The sequence below is a fragment of the Aythya ferina genome (genome assembly GCF_964211825.1).
Source record: "Aythya ferina genome assembly, chromosome: 8".
Taxonomy (NCBI): Eukaryota; Metazoa; Chordata; class Aves; order Anseriformes; family Anatidae; genus Aythya; species Aythya ferina.
The window spans coordinates 20858210-20877751 of record NC_140304.1 but is presented as its reverse complement, the minus strand read 5'-3'; positions in this window follow the sequence as shown (position 1 = coordinate 20877751).

Below are 19542 nucleotides of genomic sequence, written 5' to 3'. Positions count from 1 at the left end.
ACTGCTATGGGCAGAGATACCACCACTAAACAGGACAACAGTATAGTTATTAGGTAGGCAACTATTTAATTTTTATTAATATCTATTGGAGTGGAAGTGACCTTTGCTTTATTAGTAAGTCAATGTTCAACTGCTCTCTCAGAGGCAATTATGTGCAATACTGAGCATATATAAGTACTAAAAATATTTTCAGAAGTGACTGCATGTACCCTGCTATTACTGCGAAATTGTAATTTACTGTATACCAAAAAAAGAAAAAAAAAAAAGGCCAAATTTTGCCTCACATACTCAGCTGCTCAAGTTTATGTACTGCATTTGTACATCCTACATTTTATTGTAGGTATTTGGCAACAAATCTCATATGCAATAAACCAGAAAGGAACTTATGCTGTTTCTTTATTCCTGATGCTATATCTGCACTATTCTCTAGCCTGTTCATAACTCCTTCCTTCAACTACTCATATTTTTAAAGGCTTTCCTAAGTTTTCAGTAATGCTGAGTAGCTGTTTCTAAAATTTCATTTTTTCCAAGGTCTCTTTTGACTTAGGTTAACAAAACATATTTCTTTGATGGTCCCATCATCTTTCAGTATGCAATGTATGGCAAAACAAAACATCAAATATTATTTTCTCATTACAAACATATTTAATATTTTTTAAACTTTTTCCATTGATTATTTGGCACTGTCCATTTTCCTCATTACAACTGACTTTTACTCCAGTCCACTTCTGATTTTTTTTTTTTCCTTCTGATATGATGCAACACATTTTTCCTCTTTGACACAAATCTGGGATTTTTCAGAGGGATGTGGACCATATAAAAGAGTTTTTCAGTAGAAGTAGGAATTAAATTATTTAAATCTGTTATATGTTCTTCTCAGACTGTGAATTGCCAAAAATAGTTAAGAACTGTAATAATGCCTTCTCTTATTTATTACCTTGTCAAATGTCACTGACAATTGAATAACTGATATTCCCGCTGGAGGTCAAACCCATGTAACATGATGAAACAAAACCTGAATTCTACAGAAGATACAAGGAGTATTTGGTTAATAGTTTGGTTAATAGTTTGATTAAATGACATCATTCATGATACGTGTTTGTCTCTTCTACTTCTTCATATCGGGCCTTTCCTTCATATCCCTTTGTTCTCTTCCATTTAAATTGTCTCCTTTTCTTCCTAGTCTTCCACCAAGCCTTGATTTTCTGTTTTCATTTCTAACTGCCATGTTTTCTCTTTTCACCCTTATTTTCTCTTTACCTTATATCTAGACATTTTCTACTTTTTTTTTTTTCTTTTAGTTTCCTTTTATTGTCCCAGATCTTTTAACCTTCTGAATGCCAGCCCTCCAGCCTAAGAAATTAAATATATATATATATTTTTTCCTTCTTTTAATCATCTTCTCCCCTATGAGACAGAAGAGCAAAGACTGTAATGAAGAAAATGGAAAAGCAGAAAGAAGGAAACATTTACTGTCTTTAGTAGCTAGAGGAACATTTTTTCCCTGAAAGAAAAAATATCACCAGACTGATGTAGATTGTAGTGAAATTAGTCAGTAGAATCTTTAACCTTTCACAACCTAAACATGCATCATTTCCTTTCTCACATTAATGAAACATCTAAGAGTAGTGCAATAGATTCAAGTTGTTGACATGACTCTGACCAGTTTTCTTTACGGTAAAACTAATTCCAGAACTTTCAGCAGTTTGGCAGATGACTGAAGAAGAACTGAATGTGAAACCAGTAAGAAACAGCAATAGGAAATCTACATTAAGCCCCAAAACATGACTCAGGTTTTCAATGACAAGAGTTTGGCTGGATCTTTTTTTTTCTTCACTATGAAATGATTCTTGTAGTTTGAATTAAGATAAAAAAGGTAATAGGGTACACTATTTGCCTGGTTCCTGGACCCAGTTTATGACAGCACCAATATACATCAAATTATTTCTCCTTTGACATTAAAATACAACAACAACAACAACAACAACAAATCTTCTATTTTATAAAATAATGTTTTTATGGTTGTACTGCACTTAAACAAATTCTGCACAGGTGCTACTAAAACTCAAAGAGTTACACTTCGTAGACACATTTTTTAATATTATTTATTATTATTATTTAATAACTGTGATTGACTTAGATGTTTTCAAAGTTGCTTGGGGAATTTGGATGATCGATTCCCATTCATTTTCATGGAAGCTGGGCAACCATTTAATTTCTTTTGACATAACTGAATGTTTTAGCCTTTCAGTTCACCAAAAAATATAAAATAATGTTTTAGAAAGGTTCAGTGTGTACACTTAGCTATAATCCCTAAGTACGGGCTTCTAAAACAATTTCAAGATGGGCTCTTGGCATCTAAATTTCTATTTCTTGGCATTCTAAATTTCTCCCCAGGGAAGTGGTCACTGCACCGAGCCTGTCTGAATTTAAGAAGAGATTGGACTGTGAACTTAGGCACATGGTCTGAACTTTTGGGTAGACCTGTGCGGTGTCGAGAGTTGGACTTGATGATCCTTAAGGGTCCCTTCCAACTCAGGATATTCTATGATTCTATGATTCTATGATTTATTATATTATTTATTATTTATATTTATTAAGATATCTTTCCTGGAGCCTTTAAAATAATTTTGGCTTGTTCATAGTGTCTTTATATCAGTGTCGACTGTTTAATTTTTATACTTCATAAACAGATTTTACAGAGCATCAAATGGAGCTCTTGAAGTATTTTTTCTAAAGGAATGGATATGTACTCACTTAGTCCACCTGTCTGGGTAGTTATGTATATCAAAAACAAATAAGCAGACTTACACAAGCATGGTTCTCATTAACAGAGAATAAATAAATAAATAAATAAATAAATAAATAAAAGGAGTTATTCAATGAGCACTAGTTCTAATGATGTCTTGCATCCCCCAAACTGTTTTGCAATGACTCTATGTTCTCCCCATTCAGAGCATGTTCCTTCAAAACTTAAATGTAAGTTTTCTCATTGCTAGTTAGACTAGAGGCAATTTAAATTTTGCTCTATTTCAGGCTGAACATGTGCAGGTAGCATTGACTTAGCCAAAACACCAAACAGAACACTTTTCCCTGCAGAAGGATAATGTGGGTCTTGCTTTTTATGCAACCATTGTTACATTTTTCTTGTAGGACTTTTCAAAGTTCCCTTATCACTTTCTTAAATATTATTGGAATTGTCTGGCAAGTTCTGTAATCATTGAGAAACCTGAAGAAGATCAGGCAGAAGCAAAAGACACATGCACAAGTCTCATTTTCAGAGACCAGAAGAAAAACTCTCACTGTTATCAGCATTACTGCAGTGTTTCATAGGTCTTTGTTTGCAACTCCAAAAGAATCATCTAATATTATTTAAAAATATTTGCATAACAAATCTGGTGATGCTCCAACATTTAAAAATGTTTTGCCATAGTGTTTTTCAGTGAAAAGTTAATTTCTACTTCAAATAATTTAAATATATATTTGACAATAATGAAGGGGAAAGTAAAAACCCCTGTTAGCAACCTAATTTCAAAGTATTTTCAAGAAATGACCATCAGCCAGAGTTTTAAGTCAATATGAAAAGATGCTCAAAAGATGCACATTTTTGCATCTTAATGACATTAACAGCAATACTGATTAGAAGTTTCCTTCTGCATTAGAGTAAGCTGTGATGATCCATGGTCATTTCCAGACTAAGAATTCCCAAATGGTCTCAGAAAAGATAGGAAGGACACAAGTTTAAATCATCTGCCTATACTGAGCACAATCTTACTGGCTTTAATAAAACAGATCAGTCATGCCTGCCACAGGTAGAGATAGACCAAAAGGAAATAAAGCTAAAAATACCAAGGGGAAAAAATGAAAGAGAAAAAAAGAAAAAAAAAAAAAGTGTTAAATCTTTTAAAATATTCTGTCCAGTTTCCTAGGATTTTTCTTTCTTTGAAGTCTTGCCAAAGAGACAAAGCAAATATTGGTTTACAGTACACAATAAATTATGAGAAACTGTAAGTATGGTCACACACCAAACATGACAGAATTTACTATTAGGGCACTGCCTGCTTTGGTACGAAGTAGGTTGCCCACATTTCAATACAGAGCCGTTACAGTTTCTCAGCTGGGAGCACAACAGAAGGTATAATGCTACATTCCTCAGAAGTCTATTTCCTAGGTTTAGGAACTGTGGAGATCATCACTTCTGTATTAAGAAGGCACAATAAGATATAAAACGGTCAGGACTGTCCCAAACCCCCTTTCTATCAGTAATATTAACAATCTGAATGCCAGAAATGTCAAATAAAGTAGCAATGACAACAACAGTCATTTGCTTTTGAAGAAAAGTTATGATTCTACTCTTTTGGTATACTAGCTCCTTCTGAAATGCCACAGAACATGCTCAGAACTGGTGAAATCTCACACACACACACACACACACACACACACACACACACACACACACACAAAGCCAACATAAAAAATAAAAAGATAGAGAACATGAAAATTGGACATTAACTAAAGTTAACGGATATACTATGATTTGGCAGGATCAAATACTCCTGGTTTTGGTTTGAGAGATGTAGAAGCAAAAGCCTGTAAAATTTATATGGCAGTACATAAGGTAGACCAATTTTCTTCAGGCCAATTAAACAAAAAATATCATCATGGGTGGTCAAGACACATAGACCTGTCCTTCACTCCAAAAGATGGTAAAGAATCCTAAACAGGAAAGCATAGAAGAACATAAACAACTGGTGAAAGTGAGCAGTAGCAGCTGGAATCAGGCTATTGCAAACCCTTTAATAAATCCAAGATGTAAATAGCTCAGAGGAGTAAAAACATGAGTGCTGGGTATATGGTTAATATTTGAATTGCTAAAGTGGTGTGCAGCAATTTAAGGCACAGTGTGCAACGTGGGCAAGTCAGGGTATGAGAAGAGCAGCAGGAATTTGAGAAGTGTGTAGTAAAAGAGATATCCCAATACTGCTAGCCTTCCTGGCATGACTGAAGGTTGCAAGGGAAGCTAAGACTGCTAGGATTACTAAAGCAGATAGAAAGAAAAAAAAAAAAAATAAAAAAAAAAAGTTGGGGGGCAGGGGAAAATTATAAGTACATGTATTCCTTTTTTCCTTTTTCCCTACTAACAGTCAGGGAGATTTACTAAGGTCGTGTGTCTTGACATTTATGATAATTTATTTTTTTTTTTCTTTTTCATTTGACTGACATGAAATAACACCTTTTATTTTTTCTAAAAAAAAAAAAAAATATTTAAGGAAAACAGAAAAGTCTGTGCTTTCAAGGACTGTGTGAGGTCAGTAGTTTTGCTGATGTAGACATTGACTACAGGACAACATCACTGTTTTATGTCCACCATAAATGACTGATAATTTAAGCTCCATCATCTGAAAATGACAGATCCAGAGCAGAAAGACCTCCGATCCTAATATAACTATTGGTTCGAACTGTCAGATGAGGGGTTGAGAATGTAGCGTGTATGGGCATAATTGTCTAGGGATTCCTTTGTTGCCTCTTTGGATGCACCCAGCTCAAGCTGTGGCTCTAAATTTAACTCTGTTGATTTATTATTATTATTATTATTATTATTATTATTATTATTATTATTATTATTATTATTTTTGGCTTGTTAACATTGTGGAAACCTAAAGTCAAAGCCTGTTACAGTGATGGCCTTGCATAATTTATGTAATACCTGTAGTGATGCTTAGGATAGTAGAAATGAAAATGCATCAGATAATTTTGTGTGGAGAGTAAGTGCACCATTCACCCAATCAACTTTAATAATTTCCTGTTACTTTAATCAACTCAATTTGTCAATCCCATTGTAGTTCAGAAATTGTTTTTATTGGCACAAGAGAGGTTATTAAGATTAGTGTTGCACAAACCATTAATAGTGCTTTAAAAGGAAGAAGAATCTTAAAATGTTTTAAAAGAGTGATAATGAATAAGTACTTTTGAACCAAATGTGATAAGTAAAAAGGAATGAATGAAAAATGAAATGATTTTCAGTAATTCTCCTTTCTGGTTCAGCTAGAAAGTGATAGTCATGGGGAGCTGAGTGCTTAATTTACTTGAGGTAATCTAATCTTAAAGACCACCTTTGATCTCAAGATGTTCATATTTGCACTTTGGTCCTGGCCTGAAACAGGAAATGAAGTGTGAAGATAAAAAACAAATCAATGAGGTACAAAGCTATTTTGAATTTGGGAGTGGGTGGGTGGGAGATTTACTGTAAGCTTTAGGTAACAATTTAGATTCTGCTCTTATTTTAGTGAAAGCTGTTCACCCATCTGATATTGGAAAGTGGTATTTTCATGATGAGTAGCAGAACATACCTGCAAAGAACATTTCTGACCATTTTAAAATACTAAGAAACATTTTATGAGTGATTAGGGTTCAGTTAGTGAGTATTCAACCCATGCTTTTTGGTTAACTGGAGCAGACTGACTATCTGAACTTCTAAGAAATACAGATGGACAAGGTCAGCACATCTCTGTTTTTCATCCAGTCAGTCAGGTAGAAAATTAGCCAACTGAACTCCATCTGTCTTTTCTCCCCCCCTTCTTTCTTCTAATTAGGCTTGTGGAAAAGCTTTCAGCTTTCTTTTACTGTTCTTTCACTTTCAGCCTTTCCCTGTAGGCTGGTATTGTTCTATCATAGCATTCCACCAAGCTCGTTGGTTATGTGCTTTTTGCACCACTGACTACTGACTTTAAATTGGAGTCATTAAGAAGTCGTTGGCCAGTTTTTAGAGATATGACCACTAAGGTAAAGGTCAGGTCACCCATCTCTAAGATAAACTGCTGAATTACACTTTACTGAGGATAAGCCTGCACAAACCTTCCTTGGAATTCTTCAGTAGAAAACACTCTTACACTGAAACTGTGTTCATGCAAGTGTGAAGTTAGATGAACTAAATGTATCAGCCATAGATGGAAGAAAGTTGTTGTTTTATTATTATTATTATTATTATTATTATTATTATTATTATTCTATACTATATTAGTATTATTGTTATTATTATTTTTATAATAATAACAATAATACTAATATAATATAATAATCATAATCATAATAATTTGTTTGTTTTAATTTTTTGTTCTGGCCCTACACTTGGCCCAGAATATATGTGGGACCAGACTCATGTGGGACTGTGGGACTGAAGATCTGAAGTAAAATTCCTGAGTTAAGTATAAAAAGTTGAGTCATTATATCCCAAAGGCATTTTTTTCTTTTTTTTTTTTTTTCTTTTTCCTTTCTTTCTTTTTTTTTCTTTTTTTTCTGAGTAGCTGCTGTTTTGTTGTGTGTGATATTTTTTTTTCTCTCTGCCCTCTTCCTCACTTTCTCTGTATGCCTTTACTGATTTCATGGTAACACAGAATTGAAAATTAAAAAAAAAGAAAAAGCCATGTTTAGTTTGGAAATCTTTATCCTAAGAATGTTAATATCTCCACCCACAGATTTTTAATCATACATCACAGTCACATATTAAGAAATTTCTATATTAAGTATAAACTCCACTGTAAAGAACTAGGTACAAACACCACTGCAAAGAACTAGATACTTTCAAGCTAAGGTACAGGTAGTATTTTACAACTTCAGGTTGTGGTATCATGGAATCATTTACTAATATGATTTACAGTAGCTATTATTGTTTTTAGGCCTCTGCACTTAGGTATCCTGTTGTTTTTTTTTTTAGGAACTTTATTTGGGCCATTTTATTTTCTTCTTCAAAGGACTGTGTTATTCTTTCTTTTCATAACCAAATAAGTAAAAAGAATATACATGAAGGATAATCATAAAAAGCCAGGTTTTAGAAATATGGTCTTGTTAAGAGACCAGGTCTTGTTAAGAAAATAACATAGAAGAGTTCAAGTATTAAAAGTATATAATACAACTGCCTCAATTGAATGATTGACTTCACAATTTATCATGCAGATATCACCAATACACAAGTTATAACTTTTCTGGTAGATAACAATATAGTGTTTTAGTGACAAAAATTTCAATTGGTTTGTACCTGTTCTAAAGAACAGAAATTTAATGAGTGCAATATAAATTTATAAAACATAATAATAATGGTTTGAATATGGCTTCTTACTAGGAAGAAACTTGCTACTTCAGTTTGAATTGAATATTTTTTTTAAGTTCCTGGCCCCTGATATCAGGGTAGTAATTATTCTGCTTTTATGCAGTTTAAAGAAGTCATTAAAAAACACACCCAACTATCCCTCCAAATATGCTTTCACATACCTTCTATGTATAAAAAATGTGAATCTGTACAGCGCAGTATCCCCGGTGAAAGCGCAGTAATTCTTTTCCAGATGTGTAAAGAAGCCATCTTAGCCTTGCAGGACTTTAAGATGTTAGATTATCTCATAGTATAATCTATACTGGCCTTGAACATATAATCTTTTATGAAGAGATTTCAAAAGGAGAAACACATTTATTGAATTGCTTTAAAAAGTAACTTTATATTGTTAAGAAATTGCAATTTTACATTAGGTTTCAGGGGAACAGTATTAACACACAGGAGGCACAATGGGTTATGATCAATCAAAAATCACTTTCAACATTTTATAACATGCCCTATAATTTCTTATATAATTATTGTCACCATTGTACATAGTGGCCGTTATTGCCTTGTACACTCATCTACACATAACTGCCCTGTGCTCATATACTCACAGAAAAATATGTTCCAATCTCAGGATGGAAGCTGGCAATATTTCTTAATTAGGTGCAATCAATGCAGTTTTGATTGAGGAGAAATATCGATGTTTCTATGGTTCTCTTTTGTGGAACTTCAGAAACAAAAGCCAAACTCTTCCTCAAGATTTAAAGTATTGTAGCTACTAGAGAGTAACAATAAAGCCACCGGCATATTATATGGGATTTTTTTCCCCTATGTATGCAATAACAAGATATTTCTTTCCTTGTGGACTATTAATGAAACTCTGGGATTTGGTAATTGATTAGAATTGCCTCATGAAATTGTTTAAAAATATTAGGTTGCATGAAAAACAACATGGGAAAAGCACAGATAATGTAATATCATTTTACAAACGCATTCATCACAAAATATATGCCTTGATCATATTCTTCAGGCAGAATATTCATCTTCCCTCCCTCATTCTGTTGAAACATAGTCATGTCAGATATCACCATTTCTATAGCAATGTAAAACACTTGAAAAATTACAGGATTAGAAAAAAAATTTACTCAGGCTTGTAAGTACACATTTCTAATGGTTTTGTCCAGTCTGCATTTTTCAGAGATCAAACTGCTTGCTGTCCCCAGATATTTGTAAGTAAATTTAATTAGGGGAAAAGTGAAACATCATAATTATTTGAAAGTTTTATTTCTGTATTAAGTTTAAGGAATAGTTCAGTTAAGTTTACTTCTTTATAATGTAAATATATTGAACAAAGACAGAAAGGGAAAATTAAAAGTGTTGAAGGTGAACAGAAATTATCAAATTATCTCAAGTATTTTGGCAGAGGTAATTTTAGTTGCTTTTTTGAAAAATTTTATTTATGAAAATTTTAGGCCAACATTTTATTCTAACTAAGCATAGGGAAAGCTCAGATCTCCAAGTTCTTTATGGGACAGGAAAATACCTTCCTATCATAAACATATCATAAACATAGTTTTTAATGAACAAGCCAAGAAACAAACAAACAAAAAAAACATATTTTGAATGATAAAAACTATTATTTTCACATGAAATCCGGAGGGGGAGGGGGGGGAGGGGGGGGGGGGAAGGGAGGAATTCCTATTTGATTAGCAGTTAATAATATCAGACTCTGTAGCAACATTACAGTACAACAGACTAACCCTTGGATTTAATCAGAAAAAGGCAACACAAAACCTGAAAAAAAAAACATGGCCACCTGCTTTAATTCTGAATTGGCATGGTATTGTCTGGATCAGGAGATAGAATTGAGCAGAACTCTTGGATTTACATTTAGTCAGAGTAAGTAAGGCAAGTATGTGCCAAGATACATACTTTATTCCATATCTATTCATGAAAGTATCAGTCATATAAAAGCAATGTACAGTAAGTATTTGTCCAATTTATATGAATTTAAAATGGATTTTAAAGTTATTGAAATGCCCATTACTGTCTGTGTTTGTCTGAATTTTGCATTAATACAAAAAATGTGAAATTGACTATTTTTTTCCTACACAGGCAGAACATAATTTTTCATTTGTGTTTTGACAGTGAATTGCTCTTCTTTGGGTACATCACTTCTGGAGGACATGAGCAATCTTTGATTACAATGCATATGAAGAATCACTTTTAAAATATTCCCCTTTATCAGTCTGAATATATTTATAAGGAACTATCAGCTGTTATCAGAAACCTCTGAACCCCTGGAAAATGCTCTAATACATGAGAGTCAACATTTAATGTGCTATAGTCTCATGTTTCCATGCAGTAGCTCCAAGGAAATCAATTTTTCAGCTCGAGGGTGTTTCAATTTGGCGCAGTTCTGTAACACTCGTAAATGTTATCCAGAAAGGCTTCAAAAATAACACAATTTAATAATCACAGATGTTCCCACTCTATCTTCATAGCAGTCTTATAATATCATGACAATGAGATTTATCAGATTTCATGGTACCTACAATATGCACAGAGCTATTTTTGGCAAGGTTTTAATATGACTGAAAGGGAATAAACTCAATTGGAAAGTTTTAGAAGACTGCAAAAGAGTTTTGTGATATTTTGAAAAGAAATGCTAAGCTCTTCACATAGCCGAGATGGGATCAAATTACAACCATGTGATAAATGTTGTATTTGTGCTCCAGGATATTGAAATTTAAAAATGTTCTCCTGAATCTGGCTGAGGAATGAAATGATTGAGTATGAAGGATCCAGGGCTGTTTCAAATGATACTGACCATAATTGCTCTACAAAATGTTTTGCAGTTAACATGCTATGCTGTTTTCTTCCTCTCATCTCATCATATTAGACATAACTAACTACACCTTAAACTTCAGGCAATTTGCCATGACATGCCTCTAAAATCAGTGAGTAGGCAGAGAATTTATGGAGTGCTGATACAGCATTCTTGAGATCTGAATGGATCTTTGGAGTCATCCATATCTTCTTGCTGACTGCAAGGAGGGTATTGACATTGCAGACAGGCTCAGTTCAGAGACTAAACACAGATCTGGTGGGTCTGTGCCCTACACTTTCACAGAGAGCTTTACTCATTCTTTATTCTGCTAAAGCACTGCTGCGGGCAAGAGATGGGTTGAGAATCTGTCCCCAAAAGTCTTAGCAATCAATAAATAAGATGAAGCTTTGTGTTAAAGTATGAATCAAAAAGCTGTACAAGAAAGTATATATGTCATGTTTTAAGCTGTTTTTTGTGAGATAGTGAAGTCAATGATGGTCACAGATTCTGGGACATCATGATTCTCCCTTAAGTGCCTGGAGGCAGAAGGCGCCTTGAATCTGAGAATAGAAAAGTAATGACTGTTAGTAAAAAACAATCCCAGAACAGAGGCATTTACCGTAAGATACTCTCTAGTTCTTCGTCTACAGGTCTGTGCTTAGCTACATATTGAATAAGCAAGGTCAGTCTACATTGTCTGTATCCTCCACTTGTTCTTGTTACAGAAATAGATCCCTCTAACCTTCATTCCTCTTAAATAAATGCCTTCTATATTTTTTTTCTATTTTGTAAGGTTTAAAGAACCACAGTTCTGTGCTTGTATAAACTGAACTTAGAAAACTGGAACTTGGATGATAGAAGTAAAAAAGCATGCATAATATAACATTAATTGCCATTAAAACAATGCAGCTGTAAGCCTTTATGAATTCCATGGAAACTGTGTTAGAGAATGTAGCATGGTGCATCGAATTGGCTGTAAACATGAAATTACTAAGGAAATCAAATAATGCGAGGTAATTTGCTCACAATTTTGGGTTACCTAGTTGTGTTTTTTGTTTATTTGTTTGTTTGTTGGTTGGCTGGGGGAGGGGGGAGAGAGGCGTATCAGCATTTTTAAAATGTTATTAACTGTTATTAACTAAATTGTTATTCCAAAAATGACAGGTTAGCATTTTTCACCAGCCTACTACATATCTTGCCTTTGACAAGGAATGGAACATTTACATAAGGTGAATTTGCCATTTACTTATAGCTCAATTACCTACAGGGAATTGTCTTTTTGAGTACCATGAAAAAAAAACAAAACATGTTGTACAACATACGGTGTAGTATTCGGTGACTTTTGTCACTCGTGGATTACATAAAATACATTGATGTATAATAAATGATTTGAAGTGTGTATAAGAGTTTTATGTTTTTATCTTGGTCTAAATGGAAGTGCACAAAGAGCCATAAGCTCCTGGGTGCAGCTGTACAACTCCAGCAAAACCTTAGCTGCAAAAGGGTGTGAGACATACTTACAGTCCATACCGCAGCTAACACACCACAGGTTTCCTTCAGAAAAAAAGGTAGACATACAGATCAGTAAGCAGTCATGGTGTTCTCCAGCAAGTCTATTTGTCTGTACTGCTGGGATACTGGGATTTTGGACTTTCTGTAAAGTAACTGACTTGCAGTATGTAGTCATAGCCAAACAAGACAGGACTCCTGAAATTAAGCATGGGGCATTTTTTTTCCCCAAGGTAATTTGCAAAACAGTATTATCAGTAATTTTTACAGTATTTAAATGTATTTTCTATATCTTTCATTTGCACCTTTGTCTTACCCTCAATTACTGTTTCTTCATGAGGTTAAAATGTGGAATTTAGTACCTTTCCATCAAATACACTGATTGGTTGGCCTGACTAAACTAACCCAAAGGCCTTTCTCTGGAGAACATTTGCAAAGGCTTATTGTTGGCAAATATGTGTTTTGTTTGTACTGGTTCTACCTGTGGAATTTACTAAACCTTCCACTTGAACACAGGTTCTTGTAAATAACAATTTCACCTTTGAAATTATGCCACCTGTCCAAAGCATAAGTAAAGATGCAATCCTTTGGGTTTACTTCTTTGAAGCTGCAATTTTGATTATTTTCTAATAGCAGTTCAGGTATACTGTGTATTCCTGTGTATAACTTAATTTGTCTTACACATCTGTAGCAGAATTCCTAATACAAGTAGTTTCACTTCAGCATTTATATGGGAACGGAACCTTCATGGATGTTAATGTCTAAGAAATAATTGCTCCTCTGCTGAGTATAAAGCTTGGCTACTTTCTGGCATTTTTGATAAGGTCTTGGATTAGGGGCACTGCAGTTTGAAAAGACTGTCCTAACAATTACCTAATGTGCAGAGGACTCTACCTTACATGTGTGAAATATGTTCATCTGATTTGTGTCAGTATGGAACAATGCTAGGGCCGCATGGTATGATGAATGTGACCTTCTGTCTTACATACCCCTGTATAACCACAAGTCTAAGAAAAACAGAGTGGTTAATGTATATAGTTCTTGTATCTTGCAAAGGAATGTTTTAGCAATTTGTGTCAATAGAGAGCTTGAAGGGGAATGTATTTGTAGGCTTTTCCTTGAAGTCTCTGATATCTGGGGGGTTTCAGAATAACTGCTAACTATTATGACTATTGCATGGAACTCTATGCAAGTCTCTGATATCTGGCCAGGAGATTAAGGAGATGGGGAGAGCTGAAGAACAACTAAAAGACAAAGCTTGCAGGGGATGCTGCACAGGTCTCTGACATACAGCCAAGTTGGACAAAGGAGAAGGACAAGAGGGAGGAAGACTATGAGCCTTCAGCATGACAGACCCCCAGAGACCCCCAAAGGGACCACCGGAGACTGATACGCATGCTCCAGTAGGAGGGTTTGGATTCCAGAAACTAATTATAATAACCCTGTTTTTTTTAGAAGTAGTAATGAATATGTATTAGCATAGGAGCATAAAAATCAGCTGCTTGATGTAACTGGTGTGCATCTTGGTGGAGCAAAAGCTCCCGGCGCACCCAGCTCTGTTTGCTTACCTCTATTCCTTTAATAAACTGTAAACTTTGATTATAGTCCTATTTTGAAGACTGAGCCATTTATTACATATGCAACTATTATGGGCGTCCCATCTTTTCAAGTGTTTCTGCAAGCTCATGAACACACAGATACAGAAAAGTAAGTAGATTGCACACTTGTGAGAAGAGGTCTTCTCCAACAGACAGGAACTATTACACACCATGTAAGAGCTATTTTTAAGGCACAGTGAGACTTCAGTAGTACATGAATGACTCCATGTTCTTGCACTGCCCTTATGCACTGGGTAAAAAGTGTCTTCTCTGTCATGTATAAAAGGCTGATTTGATGTCATATTTAGTTAATAGAGCAGAACACTTTGTTAAAATGAGGACAGTAAACTATTGTCTCTCAGTAACAACTGGAGATCAGAAGAGATGACATTTTGTCATCTATTAAAGGAAATTCTCCCTCAGTGCACCTGGTAGAGAATTCTCCTGTCTACAGAAGTGAAACTGCTAATGTCACCATCACTGAGACACCTAAACTGCCTCTGATAGTACGGTTGGATTCAAAGAAAACAAAAATGGAAAAACCTTGCTCAGAAGTCCCAGGCAAGTGGTTAGAAGATAACAAAATGCACAGCTCAAAATCTTGTCCTTTGTTTGCACTGAAGGAGCACTCAGCAGACAGGAGTGTGGTCTTTACAAATGCATCATTAAATGCCTAGTCCTTGAGGAGAAGAGCAAGGAAAATGATTGCTATTGCAGTCTGTGCCATACTTCACTTGGGCCTTCCACAGAAATGGTATTTGATATTCTAAATAAAGAAAAAAAGATGTCTAAAGTGCAAAGGTCACATTAACTTCTAAGACAAATTATTCAAGTTCAGTGATGATCATTAAGGTTTCTCTTTGTTACTCATCATTTCACTGTTCTGCAACACCTTTCCATCACCTCAATGTATACAGAATTGTGGACTACATAATACATGCAATTCATCTCACTTACTAATACTGTGAAATAAAGCAGCTGCAAATGAAAAGCAACAAGATTCTAATTACCAATGTTGCAAGTTAACCAGGAAAAAGAGGCAGATGCACATTTTTCTCAAGATAGATGGTATAGGATTAATGACCAAACAAGTCAATATCTTTTTAATTATAAAAAAAAAAAAACAACACCACCAAATCACCCCCCCTCATCTCCCCCCCCTCCCTCCCCCCTTAATGTTGGAACATCACTAAAGTTTTCACAGCGGGAGATGTCTCACTAGCATACAATATTTTCTTAGAATCATGTCTTATTGATGTTGCCCACTCTACATGGCTTACTTTACTACTTCTATCTGTTTTTTCCATCACGATGTAGTTCTGGGCATCTGTCAGTTATCAACACTATAACTGTTCAGTCCTCCCATACTGTTTACACCAGCATGTGTGTTACAACACCAGTGATTTGCTTCCCTTTTAGCTCTTTCAGTCATATTCTTTTCCTCTGTCTGTGCTAATTCCTTCACTATTACCTCTGTCTATGATGAGCGGATGTCTATGATGATGTCTATGACTGGCGGCTAGCAAATGTGACGCCCATCTACAAGAAGGGCCGGAGGGCAGACCCGGGAAACTACAGGCCTGTCAGTTTGACCTCAGTGCCAGGGAAGCTCATGGAGCAGATCCTCCTGAGAGTCATCACGCAGCACTTGCAGGGCAAGCAGGTGATCAGGCCTAGTCAGCATGGGTTTATGAAAGGCAGATCCTGCTTGACGAACCTGATCTCCTTATATGACAAAGTGATGTGCTGGGTGGATGAGGGAAAGGCTGTGGATGTGGTCTACCTTGAATTCAGCAAGGCTTTTGACACCGTCTCCCACAGCATTCTCCTCAAGAAACTGCTCATGGCTTGGACTGGTGCACACTTCGTTGGGTTAGAAACTGGCTGGATAGCCGGGCCCAAAGGCTCTGCAGGAGGATCTGGATAGGCTGGACCGATGGGCTGAGGTCAACTGCATGAAGTTCAACAAGGCCAAGTGCCAAGTCCTGCACCTGGGGTGCAATAACCCCAAGCAGAGCTACAGGCTGGGAGAGGAATGGTTGGAGAGCTGCCAGGCAGAGAAGGACCTGGGAGTGATGGTGGATAGTCAGCTGAATATGAGCCAGCAGTGTGCTGAGGTGGCCAAGAAGGCCAACGGCATCCTGGCTTGTATCAGAAACAGTGTGACCAGCAGGGCTAGGGAGGTGATTGTCCCCCTGTACTCGGCTCTGGTGAGGCCGCACCTCGAGTACTGTGTTCAGTTTTGGGCCCCTCGCTACAAGAAGGACATTGAGGTGCTTGAGCGGGTCCAGAGAAGGGCGATGAAGCTGGTGAGGGGCCTGGAGAACAAGTCCTACGAGGAGCGGCTGAGGGAGCTGGGCTTGTTCAGCCTGGAGAAGAGGAGACTCAGGGGCGACCTTATCGCTCTCTATAGGTACCTCAAGGGAGGCTGTAGTGAGGTGGGGGTTGGCCTGTTCTCCCACGTGCCTGGTGACAGAACGAGGGGGAATGGGCTAAAGTTGAGCCAGGGGAGTTTTAGGTTAGATGTTAGGAAGAACTTCTTTACTGAAAGGGTTGTGAGACATTGGAACAGGCTGCCCAGGGAAGTAGTGGAGTCACCATCCCTGGAAGTCTTCAAAAGACGTTTAGATGTAGAGCTTAGGGATATGGTTTAATGGGGACTGTTAGCATTAGGTAGAGGTTGGACTCGATGATCTTGAGGTCTCTTCCAACCTAGAAATTCTGTGATTCTGTGATTCTGTGAGTTTGCAGGGCTGGTGTATTTTAGGACAGGAATATTCAAAACTCTAAGCTTTATCCATGTTCAACCATATTTAGCATCTGAATAAACAATTCCAAATGGCTCTTCTGCGACAAGATTTCATCTATTCTGTTTGGCTTTGAAACAAACAGTAGTTTAGCACTACCAATGATACTAATAATTTTACGAAAGAAAGTTTGCTTGAGCAAGATATTGTTTTATTTATGGAGTGAACAGTTCTTTCATATCACATGAACACTTTATGTAAAGTCAATGACTAAGACTTGTGAATGAGCACAGAAAAATGATCACTCTACTGTGGATAGCTTCACCTTTTTGGAGAGGATCCAGAGTGATAAGTTTCATTCTTTAGAGTATTATACTAAAAACTGGTGGACCACTCTTATTCACAGATGCTACCATAGTCTCACTATCTGTACAAGAGCAGCAATTTACATTTTGCTTATCTCTACTTTAAATACAACATATTGTATGGAGCCCATTATTTCTAGTCATTTCCACTTTTTTTCCAGTTTTCTCTGCTTTTCATTCTACACCAGACATCCACTTGAACGATATAATCCATCTGTAGTTTATAAAACACCTTTAAGCTATTGTTTTTAAGTTGTATACCTTTTAATGTTTTCCTATTTATTTCCTGCTGATATCAACACATATGCTGCCAAAAGCAATCTTTAGTGGATACTAACGTATTCATATTGAATATTTGATCCAGAAATTTTGCAGATAATAAGTAGAGGGAACATCTGTGAGAAGCAGATAATTTTTAATATTTATGGATAGCTCATTTCCATGTTGTAATCCTTAAGATGGGATCAGGTTTGTAAGGCTCTGCACAACGGAAGTTTTTCTATACTCCCATCATGGTTAGGTAATGAAGAGAGCAGTGGTTTTGAAGATGGAACAATACAATATTTATTAATGTTGGAGAAAAGTCCCCCATCATTACTTGAATGAAATCCAGGTATAGAGAATATCCTTACAAAAATAATAAACTTAGTCATTTTATTCTTATAGTGCTCTGTATGTATTCTGGAAGCATACTAGTACTTAAGAACTAAAGTATGAAGCTAGAATAATTTTTTTTTTTGAATTTCCAAATAGACACACCTTGTATTATGCAAACTCTAAAGAGCTGCTATATGCTCAAAGCAGTATCTGAACGTTATTTATGATTTACAAATGCCATTTCCTTATTGGCGATTAAGTCAGTTGGTAACGCTTTTCCTCCTACAATTGTTTGAAATCCCATACTATTACTTCACTTGGTATAAAAAACTCATCTACTTGATGTGAGGACTTTTGGTTTGAAAATTTCTCCAAAAGCTATAAGTGTGAAACCAAAGGTTCAGAAATCTGGCTCATGAAGATGCTGAAGATGTGAAAAGGCAGGACTAGATTGCTAGTCATTAATTTATTGTCACATTAAGTTTGTATGAATTTGTAAACACTTAAGCTATATATCATAAATGTCTCATCTTCCTATTTTTTATTCCCTTTTTCAGCAGCCAAGAGCATACCTAATGTTAACATCTTCCTTGTCACTTATAGTCACCAGTGACAACTGTCCTACCTTTGATACTTAAATTTACATTTTTTTCACTAAAAAGAATAACACTTTGTCTTAGAATTTGTCTTCTAGTAATTTTAAAGAATGAAGCATGCATCCAAAAACTGTCTGCAGGATAACAATCCTGTCTTGTGACAGTCCTCAAACTTTTACCTCACTATAGGTTCCTATATTAATCAAACATATTTAATATAATGTTTCTGAAAAAATGTAAAGGTTTCTGATAAAAAGAAGTGGGGTCAGACTGTCTTATTTCATTGTTCATCTTAGCAATTTAGTATGGCTTTTTGTGCTCAGGACATGTTTATGGCCTTTTGCCAGTCATCTTGCCAGAACTGGATTAGAACTGACTTAGTATTCAAAGCCAAAATGTGCCCGTTCTGGCATGCTCTGAGCTTGAAATTACTCTTCACCCTTGTCTACCAACTGGGACAGACAGGAGGACGGTTGTTTTCTCTAAACAGCTTTCTAGCAGATTTTTCAGTGAAACCAGCTCATCCATGAATGAAATTGCATATGGTTAAAAACCTTGCAGGTGTATTGAAACCAGCTGCCTTCTATACCAGCGCAATCTCTGTTCAATAACACTGAAAAGGAACACAAAAACTTAGGGCTTCCCATTACCTGTTACTGTGCCAATTCTTATGGATTTTTTTTTTTTTTTTTTTTAAATAGTGCTATTTCCAATAGTTCATATAGATATTAAGGAAGAAAAAAAATAGTAGTAAGATATTTATTGAAGCAACAGCGCTATGAGCAATACACTTTATATATCTATGCTGATAACTGTGAAAGCTTGTTGATCTTTGCTGCATCTTTCTGTGGTGAAATAGATGTATTGCTTTATAGACAGACACTGACTCTTCTGAAAATCAAATGGATGGACGAACTTTATTTTGAGAAGTATTTCAGCAATTGTGGAAGGGAGGAGCCTGCACTACAGAAAGCCAACAATTCCATCTTGTACAAACAGCTCAGTCACCAAATATCTTCTTCAAATGGCATTTGCAAAGGTCTGCACCTTGGAAACACTAAGAACACAATGAGAATACACTGATGAGGATCCAAACTGGAGTGAACAAAGGCTGAAATGCAGGAGAAAGTCTCATTCAAATTTCCTTAAGCTCTTAACAGCTGCCTTGTCACTCACATGAAGTTTGAGTGGATTAGAAGGATTATCAA